The following is a 16,967-nucleotide window of genomic DNA, read 5'->3' on the forward strand; positions in this document are numbered from 1 at the left end:
TTGAATCTTGAATCTCTTGAATGTGGTAATGTAATAGACTGAATGTATCCTCCCCAAAATTATATGTTGAAGCTCTAACCCCCAATGTGATGACATTTGAAGGTGGGGCTTTTGGGAGGTAGTTAGGTTTAGATGAGTTCATGAAGGTGGGGCCACCGTCATGGGAATAGTGTCCATATAAGAAGAGGAAGAGAGACCAAAGCTCCCTCTCTGCCATGTGGGAACAAAGCAAGAAAGTAGTATCTGAAAACCAGGAAGAAGGTCCTTAAAAGGAACTGAATATGGTGATACCCTTGATCTTGGACTTCTTCACCTCCAGAACTGTGAGAGGTAAATTTTTTTGCTTAAGATCCTTAGCCTATGGTATTTTGTTATGGCATCTTGAGTAGACTCATGCAGTTATGTCATTACCCTAGTGTTAGTAACCTGAACATCAGGATTCTGTAGTGATCTTTTTGGAATGTAAAAGCAGGTGTTATTTCATTTCTGAAGCTCTTTAAAAAGTTGGTGGTTCTATGATATGAATTTCATGGCATGTACTTTGTCAAAGCTTACTCTGGAGGGGTAGTTAGAACCTGTGATTGTGACTTTGTTAGGCACTGTCTGGAGAATGTATAGGATCAGTTCTTGGTGAGTTGTATTTGAAATAGAATTTAAAATAAAACTATTTTTAGGCAGGTAAATGAAACTGTCTGATACATTTGGTTTTTGAGCAGTTCTTTGCTTTTGGATAGATCTGTTACGGATATGGATATGGATATGTTTTGGATAGAGCTATTAACTCTAACAGAGAAGTGCTTCCTTATGAGAGTACTTGAGTTAAATGGAGGTAGAAAGAAATTGTGATCTGGAATTATTTACTTCACATAATGATTATTTGGAAAAAATTCAGACAGACATGTTTTCTCTACATATTAAAAAAATGACTTTGACAGAATTATTATTGGATTGAGTAGACCAATTCTCCCATATGGGTCCAGTGAGAATGAAATAGAAGCATTGAGCTCATGTTGACAATTGAGAGAAATTAGCATTTGGAAAATGGTTTTGTTTGATTTGAAAATGAGTATCAGCTAGATTCTTTGTTTCCTTAACCTTTTCCCTTTTCTCTCTGATGGACTGATATGTCCATCTATCTACCTGATGTAAAAACAAAGCAAAACAAAACAAAACACTATGCATCTATAATAAGTGCATAACCATTTGACAACTATTTAATATAGGGGATCTCTTCTGTCATATTCTTTTGGGAAAAGATGCCAAAAATTTCTACTGAGGTGTATGCTCATTATCATCTTCCCATCCCCCAAGAAAGTGAGGCAGCAGTGGTACTTTGTTGTTGTTGTTATGTAGCTCATGAATCTCTAAGAATAGGAACAGAATTACTTTTTTTTCTCTTTTCACTTTATATTGCTTTGTGGTAGATCTGTGTTATGCTACCTATATTCCTCACCTGCCCACTTGTTTCTTCCCAGCATCTTCTACCATTAGAAGGCATACAATTCACTCACCTCTTGTTTTAGAAGTTAAGGTTTATAGTACACATATTTGATTTGTCCCAGTCTATCTTACTGACAGCTCACAGCTGAGTGTGTACCTTACTTTAAGCAAAGGAGAGTCTTTTGCTCAAGATTATGTCCCATCTTCAGGAACAGCCCATATGCAAAGATTGGTCAATGTTGGGCATAAGAGCTTGGTCCTCTTGCTTGCTTGAAGTTGGGACATACAACTTCAGAGTTCTCTATGGGATCAGCTGAGACCTCTTGGAACTACATCACGTTTTATCTTAAAAATGTTTTCTAATAAACTAGTTGAATGCAAATAATCTATCTTAGAGTCTGTTTCCTGGTGATACTGACCTAAGATAGTTAGAACCAGAAGACTAAATGAGAAGTAGACTCTAAAATGAGATTTTGGAATTGATTACTTCCTGGTCAGCTGGCAATGAGAACCCCAATCCTAATAGTAGGTGGAGTGTAGATAGCCTGTGACATGATGTGTCAGTAAAATTATTCAAATGTCTAATAGTGTTGAACCAAGATCAGATGTTGGTAGAAGGAAATACACTAGAAGAGTCAATAGCTCAGGTATGAAAGGTTTAGGGGAACTAATAATCATAATATCTGTGAAACTGGTTATCTTTGAGTGCCATGGATGCAATGCAGAAAGATAATGAAAGGCTGTGGGTTATTTGTCACTTATTTAAGTGTGCAAGTCAAAGGATTTCAACAGTAATATATAAAGAAACCCACATATCTCAAAACCAGGAAATGGGAACACTGGCTATCAGGATCAGAATCAGGTTCCCTAAGAGCAGAGAATTTGAATTCCCAAAGCCATCAATTCTGCTATGAAAATTAAAGATCCTGGTTGGGAGGAAGTGGAATGCTGAATCTTGGGATGGGGATATTTAAGTTAAAATACCTGAGAAACTAATAACTTATTTTCTTGCTGAATCCTCTGGGCCTGCAGAAATGACCCATTATATCCTATCAAAAGTTAGTACAGTCTGTTTACTTGAAGATGATGCCAAAATTAATATACTCAACACAGCTTTCTTTTGATTAGTGTTATCAAAATATATCTTTTTTTCCATCCATTTAATTTTAACCCATTTGTGTCTCTATTTACAATTTATCTTCTTATAAGCAGCAAATAGTTGGGTCTTGGGTTTTTTTCCCCCTCCAGTCTGCCTTATTTGCATGTTTAGACCATTTACATTTAATGTGATTATTGATATGGTTAAGTTTAAGTCTGTCCTCTTGCTATTCATCTTCTATATGCCCATCTGTTTTTTCGTTTTCTTTTCCTCTTTTTATGTCTTCATTTGGATTAATTGTGGCATTTTTTTGCCCAATTTTATCTTTTCTATTAGCTTATTGGCTGTAATTTTTTGTTATTTTAGTTGTTGATTTAGGGTTTAAAGTACACGTGTTTAATGTATCACAATCTACATTCAAGTAGTATACCCCTTCATCTATAATGTTAAACATGTAAGAACCTTATGATAGTAACCTTCCATTTTTCTTCTTCCAACATTATGCTATCATTTCACACTTTTACGTGTTACAAATCCTGGAGTACACTGATAGTCTTTTTGTTTAATAATTTGTTTTAGTTATATTTAAATAATAAGAAAAAAAAATCACAAATATTTACCCATGTAGTTACCATTTCTGCTATTCTTAACTACTTTGTGTAGATCCCTGTTTCCATTCAGTATCATTTTATTACTGCCTCAAGAACTCCCTTTTCCACTTTTTTTATAGTGCAGGTCTTCTGTTTGTGAATTCTTTCAGTTTTCATATGTTTGAAAGAGATTTTATTTCATCTTCAGCTTTAAAAGATATTGTTACTGGGTATACAATTTTGATTGACAGTTTCTTTCTTTCTATACTTTAAATATGGACTCTTAGCTGCATCTCCTTAACCCATAGGATCAATGTCATTTGTTGCCTACTCTCTAGAGTGTTGAAACTGTGGTTTCATATATTTTATCACTTTTTATTATTGCTTCAGGTGGGAGTATAAATTTAGTTTCTAATTTCATCTTATCTGAAAGCTTTTATATTATATATTAATGTTTACCAGAGAACATTCATAGAGAAGTGACACTGAACAACTAAGTGGACAATAATGATTTGTCCAGGATATGTCAACCAGTTTCTGTCATTACCAACTCAATTCTGGGAGTAGCCATGGTGGCAAGGATGGAGGCTATCTACGAGTGTTGGGCATTAACTCACCCAGCTTAGTCTCACTCTGTTGCTGTTTAATCTCTAAACTGCCAGTAACAGAGCCGATACTGAGCCCTTGAAATGGCACCATTCCTTGAGAAGACCAACTAGCCATTTGGTAATCATTATTATAAGTTGATTTTATTGAATTCCTTCTACCTTGGAATGAAAAGAAACTAATGTTGACCGGAACTAGAATATGTTTTGGGTATGTTTTTGACTTTCCTGCCCATAAGGATTTAGCTAGCTCTATTATCCAAAAGGTTGGTAGTGTTTGATCCATGGATATAGGATTCCACATAACACTGCATCATACCAAGGGGCCACTTGATAACGTGTGAACACATGGCAATATTACTTATTGCTCTATCCTCTACCACACCACTGAGAAAATGTGGACTGCCAGAGTAATGAAGTGATGAATGAACAGCTTTTTAAGGGCATAGAATACCACATACACTCTTAATCATAATCATTATATGATGCTGTGTCCGTAGTAAGTAGACTATATAGGTCTGGGAAGCAATAAATGGTAGTAGAGTTGACCTGCTTCCTATTACTCCCAATGAGCCTCTTACGGAATTTGTATTTCTAATTCCTACAACTCTGGGTTCTGTGGGTGTAGAGAATAATGATTCTCAGAGAAAGAATCCTTCTACTAGGGAACACAGCAAGAGTCTCATTAAAATCTAATCTATGGTTAAGAGTCCAGTCACTTTGGTATCCTTGTGCCAAGAAACCATAAGACAGGGAAAGAAGGCACCATTCTGGCATGGATAATTGATCATTATGATCAAGAGAAGATAGGGTTGCTGTTATACAATGAACACACCCAGATGATCCACTGGGTGTCTTTTGGTACAATCCTGCCTGATTTTGAACAAAAATTGACAAATGCAGTAACCAGTCTGAGAAAGGTATACTTAACAGGGGCTTAAGCCTTGGGGCTTAGAATGGCACAGGTGCCAGTTGAGGGTGAGAGGAATCTAGGATTGGTAGCAGAGGAAGGAGGTGATAAATATCTTTTGAGGTGTTGAGAACAGCTGTAGTGGTGGAAGGGCTATAGTTTATCCCACTAACTTTGCACTTGCAAGTCTTTCCAGGAAAAGAGGCCAACCAGAATCTTGGAGAAAGTGTTTCAAATGAAGCCAACTAATTTACTCCCAATGTATCTGGGTAGCACAAGGGGTAAACCCATGAATTTTGTGGTGTGCCCTCTAGATCACCCACCTCAGTATCACACCTCATCTTCGGCTTTTGGTAGAGTTATCTGCTGGCACAGCTGAGTCCCAGCAACTGCCCTCAGTGGAAGGCCAGTTTGCCCCAAGGTTATGTACCCTCCTCAGGAACAGCCTACATCCAATTTATGGACAATGTGGGGGGGAAAAAGTCCTGGTAATCTTCTTTCAATTCAGTATAACTCTGAAGACCAGACTAGCTTAAGAGTTCCATGTGGGATTGGATGAGACCACACTTATTGCTTTTTTGCAGTTTAACTTTTTCCAGTGCTCAGTACTGCTTCCTTTACCCACATGGGTGTTGATGAGTACATATCCCAATGAACTTCCTGCATGCAATCTTCCTTTCAGAGTCTGCTTCCCGGGGAACCTGATCTATATAGCACCTTTCCTTGTTCTTATGTAGCTTTATGCTATGAAACCAACTCTCAGTCTTCATTTAATATAAAATTGGGCTTAGGGTTTAATATAAGACCTGTATGGAACTGTCATGAATGACTACTGTTTCTGCCATTCAGAATCCATTAAGCTTTCTTCTGGCAACTGTATATGAATTTTCCTGCGAGGCTACATGTTGTTTTCCTTCTCATTTTGTATGCTTTGCCTGACATTGACTCTCTTCCAGTTTAAGGAAATTACTTGAGATTTATACCTAACCATTTGAAGTATCACTTTTCTCTGGCCAAAGTTCAGATATAAATATGTTATTCAATAAGAACCAATGAAGCAAAACAAAACTTATTTGAGCTGCTAAGGAAAAGGTAAATGTGCTTTTCTTACTGTATTTCAACCTGGAAGCCTGTGGTCTGGAACTACTGGCAATTATTTTGCTGCCTGAAATTGAAGCCAGCATTGAGGAAAGCAGAACCAGTAGAAGAAAAGTGTTTGGGTCCTTACATCATTATTTGAGCCCCTGGATCAAGACATACCTGAAGAAAACATATTCTTGGAACTTACATTATGTGATTCTAATACTTTTCCTTTTTACAATAAACTCTTTTGTGGGTGCCTGGGTTGCTCAGTTGGTTGGGCATCCGACTTCAGCTCAGGTCATGATCTCACAGTCTGTGGGTTCAAGCCCTGCGTTGGGCTCTGTGCTGTCAGTCAGAGCCTGGAGCCTGCTTTGGATTCTGTGTGTGTGTCTCTCTTTCTGCCCTTCCCCCATTCACGCTCTGTCTGTCTCTCAAAAAAATGATAAACGTTAAAAAAAGTTTTAAATAAAAAATAGTAAACTCTTTTGTGTTAAATTTCCTGGAAGTCTCATGGCTGATGTAGTAACTTACTGAACCATGTGGAAATGGAAAATTAAATTACTGAAAGCTCTTCATATGGAGGAAATAATTGCATGGAGGGAACTTAGATCTGAAAAGAATAAGGTGCCGCTTTGAGCATTTCAAATGCTCAAAGTTCTAAGTTGCTAGGAGTTCTAAGGAAGATTTAGCTTGATATTTTCTCCCTTTTTTAGTATATTCTATTCTTGTTACCATGATGATTACTATAATCACATCAGCATGGTATAAAAAAGGTCCTTCCATTAATTATGGAGAAAACAGGAACACTTTGTTATATTTTCTCAAATTATTAAATTTTGTACTGCAAATCCAAAGTCTTCCTCCAGATGAAGAAAAATGCTGCATTTTGTGCAGAATGTCGTCTAGGGACAGTCTATTATAATCTCACTAAACCTCCATTCTCTAATCTATGCAATGGGAAAAATTTCTCCCATCTAACAGAAAAATTGTAAGAATGAAATAAAATGCTATACAGATAGGTGCTTTGTAAACTACAAATGAATGAATAATTGCCCATAGCTTTTATTGATGGGAACTACTCAGCAATAAATACATAAATAAATAAATGATGTAATGCCAAATCTTTAATTTGTTTATAGTAAGCTAAAATATATAACATGATGTTGACATGGAGATTTACTTTTCTACTTTTTTAAGTTTATTTATTCTGAGAGGAGGTGGGGAGGAGCAGAAAGAGAGAGGGAGAGAAAGAATCCCAAGCAGGCTCTGCACTTTAGTGCAGATTTGGACGCAGGGCTCCAACCCATGAACCAAGAGATCATGACCTGAGCCAAAGTAGGGTGCTTAACCAACTGAGCCACCCAAGTGCCCCTGCTTTTACACTTCTTTTTTAACAATTTAAATCGAAATTAGTTAACATATAGTGTAATAATGATTTTAGGAATAGAATATAGTGATTCCTTACGTGTAACACCCAGTGCTCATCCCAACAAGTGCCCTCCTTAATGCCCATCACTCATTTAGCCCATCCCCCCTCCCAACATCTCTCCAGCAATCCTCAGTTTGTTCTCTGTATTTAAATTTCTTATAGTTTGTTTTCCTCTCTGTTTTTATCTTATTTTTGCTTCCCTTGCCCTATGTTCATCTGTTTTGTTTCTTAAATTCCACATATGAGTGAAATCATACGGTATTTTACTTTCTCTGACTTATTTCACTTAGCAGAATACACTCTATTCCATCCATATTATTGCAAATGGCAAGATTTTATTACTTTTGATCACCAAGTAATATTCCATTGTGTGTATGTGTGTATGTGTGTGTGTGTGTGTGTGTGTATGTGTGTGTGTGCGTGCGTGTGTTGTACCACATCTTATTTATTCGTTCATCAGTTGATGGATATTTGGGCTCTTTCCATAATTTGGCTATTGTTGATAGAGCTGCTATAAATATAGGGATGAATGTGCCTCTTCGAATCAGCATTTTTATGTCCTTTGGGTAAATGCACAGTAGTGCAATTCCTGATTCATAGATTAACTCTGTTTTTAAGTTTTTGTATACTGTTTTCCAGAGTGGCTGCACCAGTTTGCATTCCCACCAGCACTGCAAAAGGGTTCCCCTTCCTCTGCATCCTTGCCAACATCTGTTATTTCCTGAGTTAATTTTAGCCATTCTGACAGATGGTATTTCATTGTGGTTTTGATTTGTATTTCCATTCTGAGGTGGTATCTCATTGTGGTTTTGATTTGTATTTCCCTGATGATGAGTGATGTTGAGCATCTTTTCATGTGTCTGTTAGCCATCAATGGAACAGTGTCTATTCATGTATTCTTTGGAAAAGTGTCTATTCATGTCTTTTGCCCATTTCTTCACTGGATTATTTGTTTTTTGGATATTCTTTATAGATTTTGGATACTAACCCTCTATCAGATATGTCATTTGCAAATATATTCTCCCATTCTTTTGGTTACCTTTTGGCTTTTCCAATTGTTTCCTTTCCTGTGCAGAAGCTTTTTTATATTGATGAGGTCCCAATAGCTCATTTTTGCTTTTGTTTCCCTTGCCTCTGGAGACATGTCAAATAAGAAGTTGCTGTGGCTGAGGTCAAAGAGTTTGTTGCCTGTTTTCTCCTCTAGGATTTTGATGGCTTCCTGTCTTACATTTAGGTCTTTACATTCATCTTCTCTGAGTTTATTTTTGTGTATGGTGTGAAAAAGTGGTCCAGTTTCATTCTTCTGCATGTCACTGTCCAGTTTTCCTAACACCATTTGCTGCAGAGACTGTCTTTTTTTCCATTGGGTACTCTTTCCTGCTTTGTTGAAGATTAGTTGGCCATATATTTGTGGGTCCATTTCTGGGTTCTCTATTCTGTTCCATTGATCTATGTTTCTGTTTTTGTGCCAGTACCATACTGTCTTGATGATTACAGCTTTGTAATACAGTGTGAAGTTCAGAATTGTGATGCCTCCAGCTTTGATTTTCTTTTTCAACCTTGCTTTGTCTGTTCAGGGTCTTTTCTGGTTCCATATAAGTTTTAGTATTGTTTATTCTAGCTTGTGAAGAATACTGGTGTTATTTTGATAGGGATTGCATTGAATATGTAGATTGCTTTGGGTAGTATCAACACTTTAACAATATTTGTTCTTCCAATCCATGAGCATGGAATGTTTTTCCATTTCTTTGGGTCTTCCTCAATTCTGTAACATAAACTTTCTATAGTTTTCAGTGTATAGATCTTTTACCTCTTTGTTTAGGTTTATTCCTAGATATTTTATGGTTTTTGGTGCAATTGTAAATGGGATCAATTCCTTGATTTCTCTTTCTGCTGTTTCATTATTGGTGTATAGGAATGCAACTGATTTCTGTGCATTGATTTTATATCCTATGGCTTTGCTGAATTAATGTATCAGTTTTACCATCTTCTCGGTGGAGTCTTTTGGGTTTTCTATATAGGGTATCATGTTATCTGCAAAGAGTGAAAGTTTGCTTCCTCCTTGCTGATTTTGATGACGTTGATTTGTTTTTGTTGTCTGATTGCTGAGGCTAGGGCTTCCAACATTATGTTGAATAACAGTGGTGAGAGTGGGCATCTCTGTCATGTTCCTGACCTTAAGGGGAAAACTCTCAGTTTTTTTGCATTCAGGATGATATTAGTGGTGGATCTTTCGTAGATAACCTTTATGATCTTGAGGCATGTTCCTTCTATCCCTACTTTCTTGAGGGTTTTTATCCAGAAAGGATGCTGTATTTTGTCAGATCCTTTTTCTACATCTCTTGAGAAGACCATGTGGTTCTTATCCTTTATTTTATTAATGTGATGTATCACATTGATTGATTTGCAGATATTGAACCAGCCCTGCATCCCAGGAATAAATCCCACTTGGTCGTGGTGAATAATTCTTTTAATGTATTGTTGGATCCAGTTTGGCTAGTATCTTGTTGAGAATTTTTGCATCTATGTTCATCAGGGAAATTGGTTTGTAGTTTTCTCTTTTAGTGGAGTGTTTATCCAGTTTTGGAATCAATGCTGGCCTTGTAGAATGAGTTGGAAGTTTTATTTCAATTTCTGTTTTTTGGAACAACTTCAAAAGAATAGGTGTTTGCTCTTATTTAAATGTTTGGTAGAATTCCCCTGAAAAGCCATCTGGCCCTGGATTCTTGTTTGTTGGGAGTGCTTTTTGACTTCTTAAGTAAAATAATGTATTAAATAGTTGTTAAGGCCTCCATGGCCTATTCAGTATTTTTTTTTTAATTGAGCTTATTTGTAGTCAAATGGATGAGCCTCTGTTCCTAGAGATTAATACCTTGGAGTCTAGGAGCAGACATCATGCAGACTTCCTTTCTGGTACTCCTCTTCACTGTTGTTATAGCTTCTTATTTTTTCCTTTTAATTTTGTTTGTTTATTTATTTATTTTGAGAGAGAGAGAGAGAGAGAGAGAGACAGAGAGACAGAGAGACAGAGAGACAGAGAGGAACCAATCAGGGGAGGAACGGAAAGAGAAGGAGAGAGAGAATACCAAGCAGGCTCTCCACTGTCAGTGCAGAGTCCAATGCAGGGCTTGAACTCATGAACCATGAGATCATGACCTGAGCTGAAATCAAGAGTCTGTGGCTCAACCGACTGAGCTACCCAGGAGCTCCTGTTGTTATGTCTCTTGATGCTTCAATTACTGTATTTATCTCAGGATACTGAAGCAATCGATATGTCAAGTGCTTCTTCTAAACTGAGAACTCCTTGAGACCAGGGCTTATATCTCTTTTAGCAATCTATCAGTGCCAAGCAACTCACAGTGATTGACAGATTGCTAGTACTAGATCAATGTTTGTTGAATTTAAATTGAGACTATCCATTGCTTGATCCTTATGTTTCTTCCAACAGATTTATTGTTCTTTCCTTTAGTTTTGGAAAATTAGCAGTAATTTTTCTACCTAATTTATATTGATGGAAGAAGTCTTGGTTATTAGATCCAGCTTCTAGGGCTTTATCTGGACCAAATCAGAAAGATAGATATCAGATAGAGCTATTGATAATGATTCAAAATACTTTTATTCAAAAAAGTAATGTATGCGTGATTGAAATGTTCTTTTAAATTTTTTTTATTTTTTTTAACGTTTATTTATTATTGAGAGACAGAGAGAGACAGAGTATGAGCAGGGGAGAGGCAGAAAGAGGAGGAGACACAGAATCCGAAGCAGGCTCCAGGCTCTGAGCTGTTAGCACATAGCCTGACGTGGGGCTCGAACTCACAAACCGTGAGATCATGACCCAAGCTGAAGTCGGACACTCAACCAACTGAGCCACCCAGGTGCCCCTAAAATTTTTCAATGTTTATTTATTTTTGAGAGAGAGAGAGAGAGAGAGAGAGAGAGAGAGAGAGAGAGAGAGACCAAGGGTGAGCAGGGGAGGGACAGAGAGAGAGAAACCCACAGAATCTGAGGCAGGCTCCAGGCTCTGAGATGTCAGCACAGAGCCCTACACAGGGCTCAAACTCACCAACCATGAGATCATGACCTGAGCTGAGGTCGGAGGCCCAACCAGCTGAGCCGCTCAGATGCCCCAATTGAAATTTTCAATAATTTAGAATTATTTAAAAATTTATTAGTAAGTAGAGTGTAAAAACTATTAACTTCCCTCTTAATCATCTCCCAATCTCCTCCTTTTCCCAGTGAGAACACCTATCATGTTTGGTACATATCTTTCCATATATTTTTCTTTGCATTTGGAATCACATGTGTGCACATGTATGCACAAATACACCCTATCTATACGAAAAATATTTCCATAAACAAAATCATACTATGAAGATTTTCTGGAATTTCCCCTTCTTTTCAATTAGTATACCTGGAACCACTTTGCAAATCAGCATATAGAAGTTGTTTCATGATTTAAAATGGCTGTATTGCATCACTAGCATACTATAATCTTAATTAATGTGTGCTTTTCCCTGTTGATAAAATTTGTTTTTGTTTTTAACTGTAAAAAGAAGGCAATAATAATTTTGAACATGTTTCTTTGAATATGTCAGGATTCTGTAGCATAGATTCACAGAAGTGGAATCACTGAGTGAAAAGACATGCACACCTAAAATAGATGCCAAATTACCCTCTAAAATGCTTGCACCAATTTATGCTATTAGCGTGAGAGTATTTCTTTTCATGCATTGGCAGCAATGGATATTATTTATGTTTATATATATATATATATATATATATATATATATATATATATTTACCAGCTACGGTGTGCAAAATGTTATCCCCTTGTTATTTTATTTACATTTACCTAATTACCAGTGAAATTTTCTTGAAGAATGAAATCTCTTCTAATGTTCTCAACAAAGTTTACATTCTGTGGTATTTCTGTTAACATTTGAATCATTATTTTAAAAATCAAGACATTATAAAAAAGAAGAATGACATCTTGCCACTTGCAATGATCTGGATGGAGCTAGAGAATATTTTGCTAAGTGAAATAAGTCAGTCAGAGAAAGACAAATACCATATGATTTCACTCATATGTGGAATTTAAGAAACAAAACAGATGAACATAGTGGGAGCAAAAAAGAGGCAAACCAGGAAACAGACTCTTAACTATAGAGAACAAACTGCAGGCTATTGGAGGAGCGGTGATCAGGGGGATGGGCTAAATAGATGATGGGGATTAAGGAGGGCACTTGTGATGAACACTGGGTGTTGTATGTAAGTGATGAATCACTAAATTCTACACCTGAAACTAATATTACACTGTGTGTTAACTAACTGGAATTTAAATAAAAACTTGAAGAAAAAAAATCCAGGCCTTGCGAAATTGCATATTTTTCTAGTAGGGGATGTATGAATAGTGACTCTTTAGTTGTTTTAACTGTTGAATTATTTGACTGTAACTCACTTGAAAAGCTAAAAAAGTGGCGCCTGGATGGTTCAGTTGATAAAGCGGCTGACTTCAGTTCAGGTCATGATTTCATGGTCTGTGGGTTCGAGCCCCATGTCGGGCTCTGTGCTGATGGCTTAGAGCCTGGAGCTTGTTTTGGATTCTGTGTCTCCCTCTCTCTCTGCCCCTCTCTTGCTCACATTCTGTCTCTCTCTCAAAAATAAATAAACATTAAAAAAACGAGAGAAGCTAAAAGATATTCCCAAGCACTTTCTCCATTTTCAAGCCAATTTCCATCTTCTGGACATTCTGTCCACTCAGACTCTGCTCATTCTGCTCACTGGTTGTCCATTATGGTATGGTGCATTTAAAGCAAGGTGGTTCTTTTGCTAGAAAAGAACTGTTTTGAGGTTCTTCTTTTTTTTTTTTTAATAATTTTTTTTAACGTTTATTTATTTTTGAGACAGAGAGAGACACAGCATGAACGGGGGAGGGGCAGAGACAGAGGGAGACACAGAATCGGAAGCAAGCTCCAGGCTCTGAGCCATCAGCCCAGAGCCCGACACAGGGCTCGAACCCACGGACTGTGAGATCGTGACCTGAGCTGAAGTCGGACGCTCAACCGACTGAGCCACCCAGGCGCCCCAAGATTCTTAATTCTTAATTGTTAATTCTTTAAGCATGGTTCTTTTAGTATTTTGAACATATTTATAATAGCAGTTTGGTAGTCTTTCTCTGCCAAAGCCACTATCTGGAAACCCTCAGAAACAGTTCCAATTGTCTGATTTTTTTCTTCCTCCAGTAGGAATAAAACTTTCCTTTTTTTTTTTCTTTTTTTTAATGTTTATTTATTTATGAGAGAGAGAGAGAGAGAGAGAGAGAGAGAGATAAGGGGAGGGGCAGAGAGGGAAAGAGAGAATCCTAAGCAGGACCCACACTCAGCATGAAGTCTGACGTGCAACTGTGAGATCATGAGCTAAAATCAAGAGTCGGACGCTTAGCCCACTGAACCGCCCAGGCACCCCTCCTATTTCTCTTTACATCTAACTTTTTTGTTGTTAAAAACTGGACATTTTTGATGTATTGTAAAAATTCTGGATTCTGATTTATTCCTTTCTGGGTTTTGTTGCCTCTATGTTATTTCCTTGTTTAGTAAGTTGCCTGGACTAATTCTGTGAAGTCTATCTCTCCTTTGATGTGTAGCCACTGATGTCTCTTCAGTGTTTTTGTTGTTTTTTCTTAATTCTTGCTTTTATTTAAAAATCTAGTTTCTTAGAGGTCATCCTTGAGTCAACATGGCTTGGTTTTCAGCCAATGATTGGTCAGAGGTTGTGTTTATAGGGGAGGAAGAAAAATTTTTCCTCCATTCATCTTAGGTTCTTGGCTGAGGTTCTGTAATAAAAAATTAGCAAGACAAAATCAAGCAGAAGCTTGTTAACATGTGTGTATATGAGGAACTCAGGGAAGAGTAACTCAAAGAGGTGGCTTAGAATTCAGGTTTATATAGCATATTCAACAAAGAACAATATATTCTTCGTAAAGAAATGACAGGACAAAGGAAAGCCATTTTAGGCCTCTGAGAGCAGCAAACCATTGGAAGGTAAAATACATGAAAAACTACCGGTAGATAAAGGCTACCAGGCTGATAAGATCTAGAGTTGTGTCCAGTGATTAACTTTTGTCCTTCTTGATGGAAAGGACAGGAGAGACACCTTCAAAACTTTATGTCCTGCTTTTAGCCAAATAAGGAGAAGGCAGGGAGCTTTTCTTATATCTGCTTCTCAAATGCCTTCAGCTCAAAATAATCCTTGTGTTAAAGTAGCATATTTTGGTGTGACATATTTTGATTTACTTCATGTTCAAACATCACAAACCAGTAACATTTCCACTCTTTGTCAAAGGATGTATGTGTGGTTTGGGGAATTCATTCAATGTTCCATCAATTTACAAGTCTTTCCTGACTTGCTACTTTGCCCTCTTGTTTCATCTCTACCTGTGTATATGGCCTCATGATCAGCCAGGGGTGTGTGAATTACTACCTAGTCTCACCATGTACTAATGTGCAGCTTCTCAGACTACGGGGGATATGTAACCTCTTCAAGGCCTAATATGTATATCTCATTCTCTGGATCTCCTTGTTAAATTTCTAGCTAGTCTGCCAGTTTGTTACTAGATCCAACCATCATCACCTTAGGCCATTTACGACCTTGGTCTTCTCCATTCTTTTAACATCAAGATGGCTACTCTTTCTGACAGTGCCCAGGAGCATGGGCTTTTTCTGACCTTTCCTCCAAGTCAAGACATTCCTCTCACGTAATAAAATTGCTGTTTTTCACAGCTCACCCCACCTCAGTAGAGCTGGAAACTGATGGTGCTGGTTGGGGGTTGGTAATAGCTCCAGGCCAAAACACCACAGACTCCCCCTATTATTACCAAAAACTCAGGATTTTTTTTTTTTTCTTGAATAGACATTTCACAGTTTGTTGTATGCCTTTGGTCCATTTACAATGAAATTGTACCTTTGGCCCATTTCAAAATTCTGAGATGTTAGCTTTTGATAATTTCATTCAGTTTTATCATTGCTTTATGAGAAGATCTGCTGAGCACCTTACTCTAGCATTCCAAACATCTTGTTCAAGACACTTAGCAGTTGTTCTCAGGGCCATAAAGATAAGGTTGCAGAGGCTGTTTATTTCTATTTTTTGAAAATTTGTGTAATTAAATACAACTGGTTTGGTGATTTATCTGGGCACTTGGCACTTATTGCCTACTAATAATCATCTCTTTGTTTAGAATTTTCTTGTAATTACTCAAAACAGTTGCAGGGTATGATGACATTTTATTTATTTAACATTTTCCTTATCAACTGCTAATTGAGTAACCTTACACTGGTTAATAAAGTGAATGTTTTCATTAAATTCTAGTATTTATTTAGTTCTCTTTCTGACTTGCACCTCCCTGATTCTTCACTTCATAGATAGCAATGTGCTGCTTTTGTGGCACATGGAGATTATTAAGTGACAATTCTCTGAGACTCTCTTTCCCTTTCTGCTCTTCCATTCATCCCTGTGGTTAATGGCTTTGCAAAGTCTCCCTTCTCAAGGACATTTTTTCAACCAGTTTCAGGACCCCGTTTAGATCATTTGTGTTCAGTCTTGCCTCTTACATTTTTCTTTTTTTTTTTCTTATTTATAGTTTTCTCCCTTTGTAGTTGAGAGACATACTACTGCCTTAAACAGTAACTTTTAAACCTTTAAAAATCTCTAAGTTAAGTGGAATGGTAGAATAGAAGTTCAGGCCTAGAAAATATAAATTTGGTTCTGATTCTCTTCATCTGTGAAATTAAGAAGTTGGGCTAGTTCAGTTCTAAGATTACCTCTGGCTCCATAGCGCTGTGATTCTGTGGATTTGAATTCCCATCTTAACTCTGAAATATGCCTATGTAAGAGATTTGGTCTTACACATTAAAACCCAATTAACATATATGTGCAACAAATAAGAAAAATAGGTATGTGTTAATTAATTGCTCATTTAATAAATTTGTCCTGGGAGGGTGAGATAAAATTTAAAGATTGAAATAAACCTTCTTCCTTTTCATGACATGTTCTCAAACACAAACTGTCTTCTGGAGGTGATTTGGGCCCAGCAGCTCCCTCTTTCATAGACGAGGAAAGCATTGAAAAGTTAATAGACTGGCAGGCAAGGTCACAGAGGAGGTTAGTGTGAGAGCCAGAAATGTGATTTCTAACTCTAAATAGCCTTCCACTCCCTGCTCATCCATAAGCCTTTGCTGCTGCCTTCTCCTTCTTCTGTTTTTAGAAACACATTTAGACCATTTTGAGTTGTGCTAATTATTCAGTGTGTATTAAATATCCATGTGAATTTGGAGACTGAAACAATTTGCCATGTATTTATTGCATCTACACACTCTGAGCACATGCTTGGCTTGTAAATGAGTCACTATATTACTTCACCATATAACAATACATTGATACTTATATTAAATAGTTGTTATTTTACAAGTTTATGTTAATTTTTATTTGAAATATTTCAAAGCAAATATGGCCATTTATTTACTCCCTGTTAGAGAAAGTGCACTTTATTTTTATTATTTCTTTTCAACTCTCTATTTCCTTTTGGTTGAGATTAGAATTAATCTTGGCTCCTTTGCCTCCCCCAAATAATAAAAAATGTCTTTTACTGAATGTCTACTATCTAAATGGCCCTATGCTAAATACTTTACAAAGAGGGATCTAATTCTTGAAATAATCCTGCAAACTAGGACTTGCTTTGCAGGTGGGAAGACTGGCTTAGAGAGATGAATAACGTAGGGACCTATGCTAGTAGGTGGTATGAATGGTTTTCAAAGAC

The 16,967-nt window shown here is 37.0% G+C and overlaps 1 long non-coding RNA gene across 1 annotated transcript in view; it reads left to right on the forward strand.

Moving 5' to 3' along the window:
- LOC122240425 overlaps positions 1–16,967 on the forward strand; it is a 112,768-nt gene that overhangs the window by 33,612 nt on the left and 62,189 nt on the right. The window lies entirely within an intron of this gene.

Source organism: Panthera tigris, chromosome A1 (genome assembly GCF_018350195.1).
Source record: "Panthera tigris isolate Pti1 chromosome A1, P.tigris_Pti1_mat1.1, whole genome shotgun sequence".
Classification (NCBI taxonomy): Eukaryota; Metazoa; Chordata; class Mammalia; order Carnivora; family Felidae; genus Panthera; species Panthera tigris.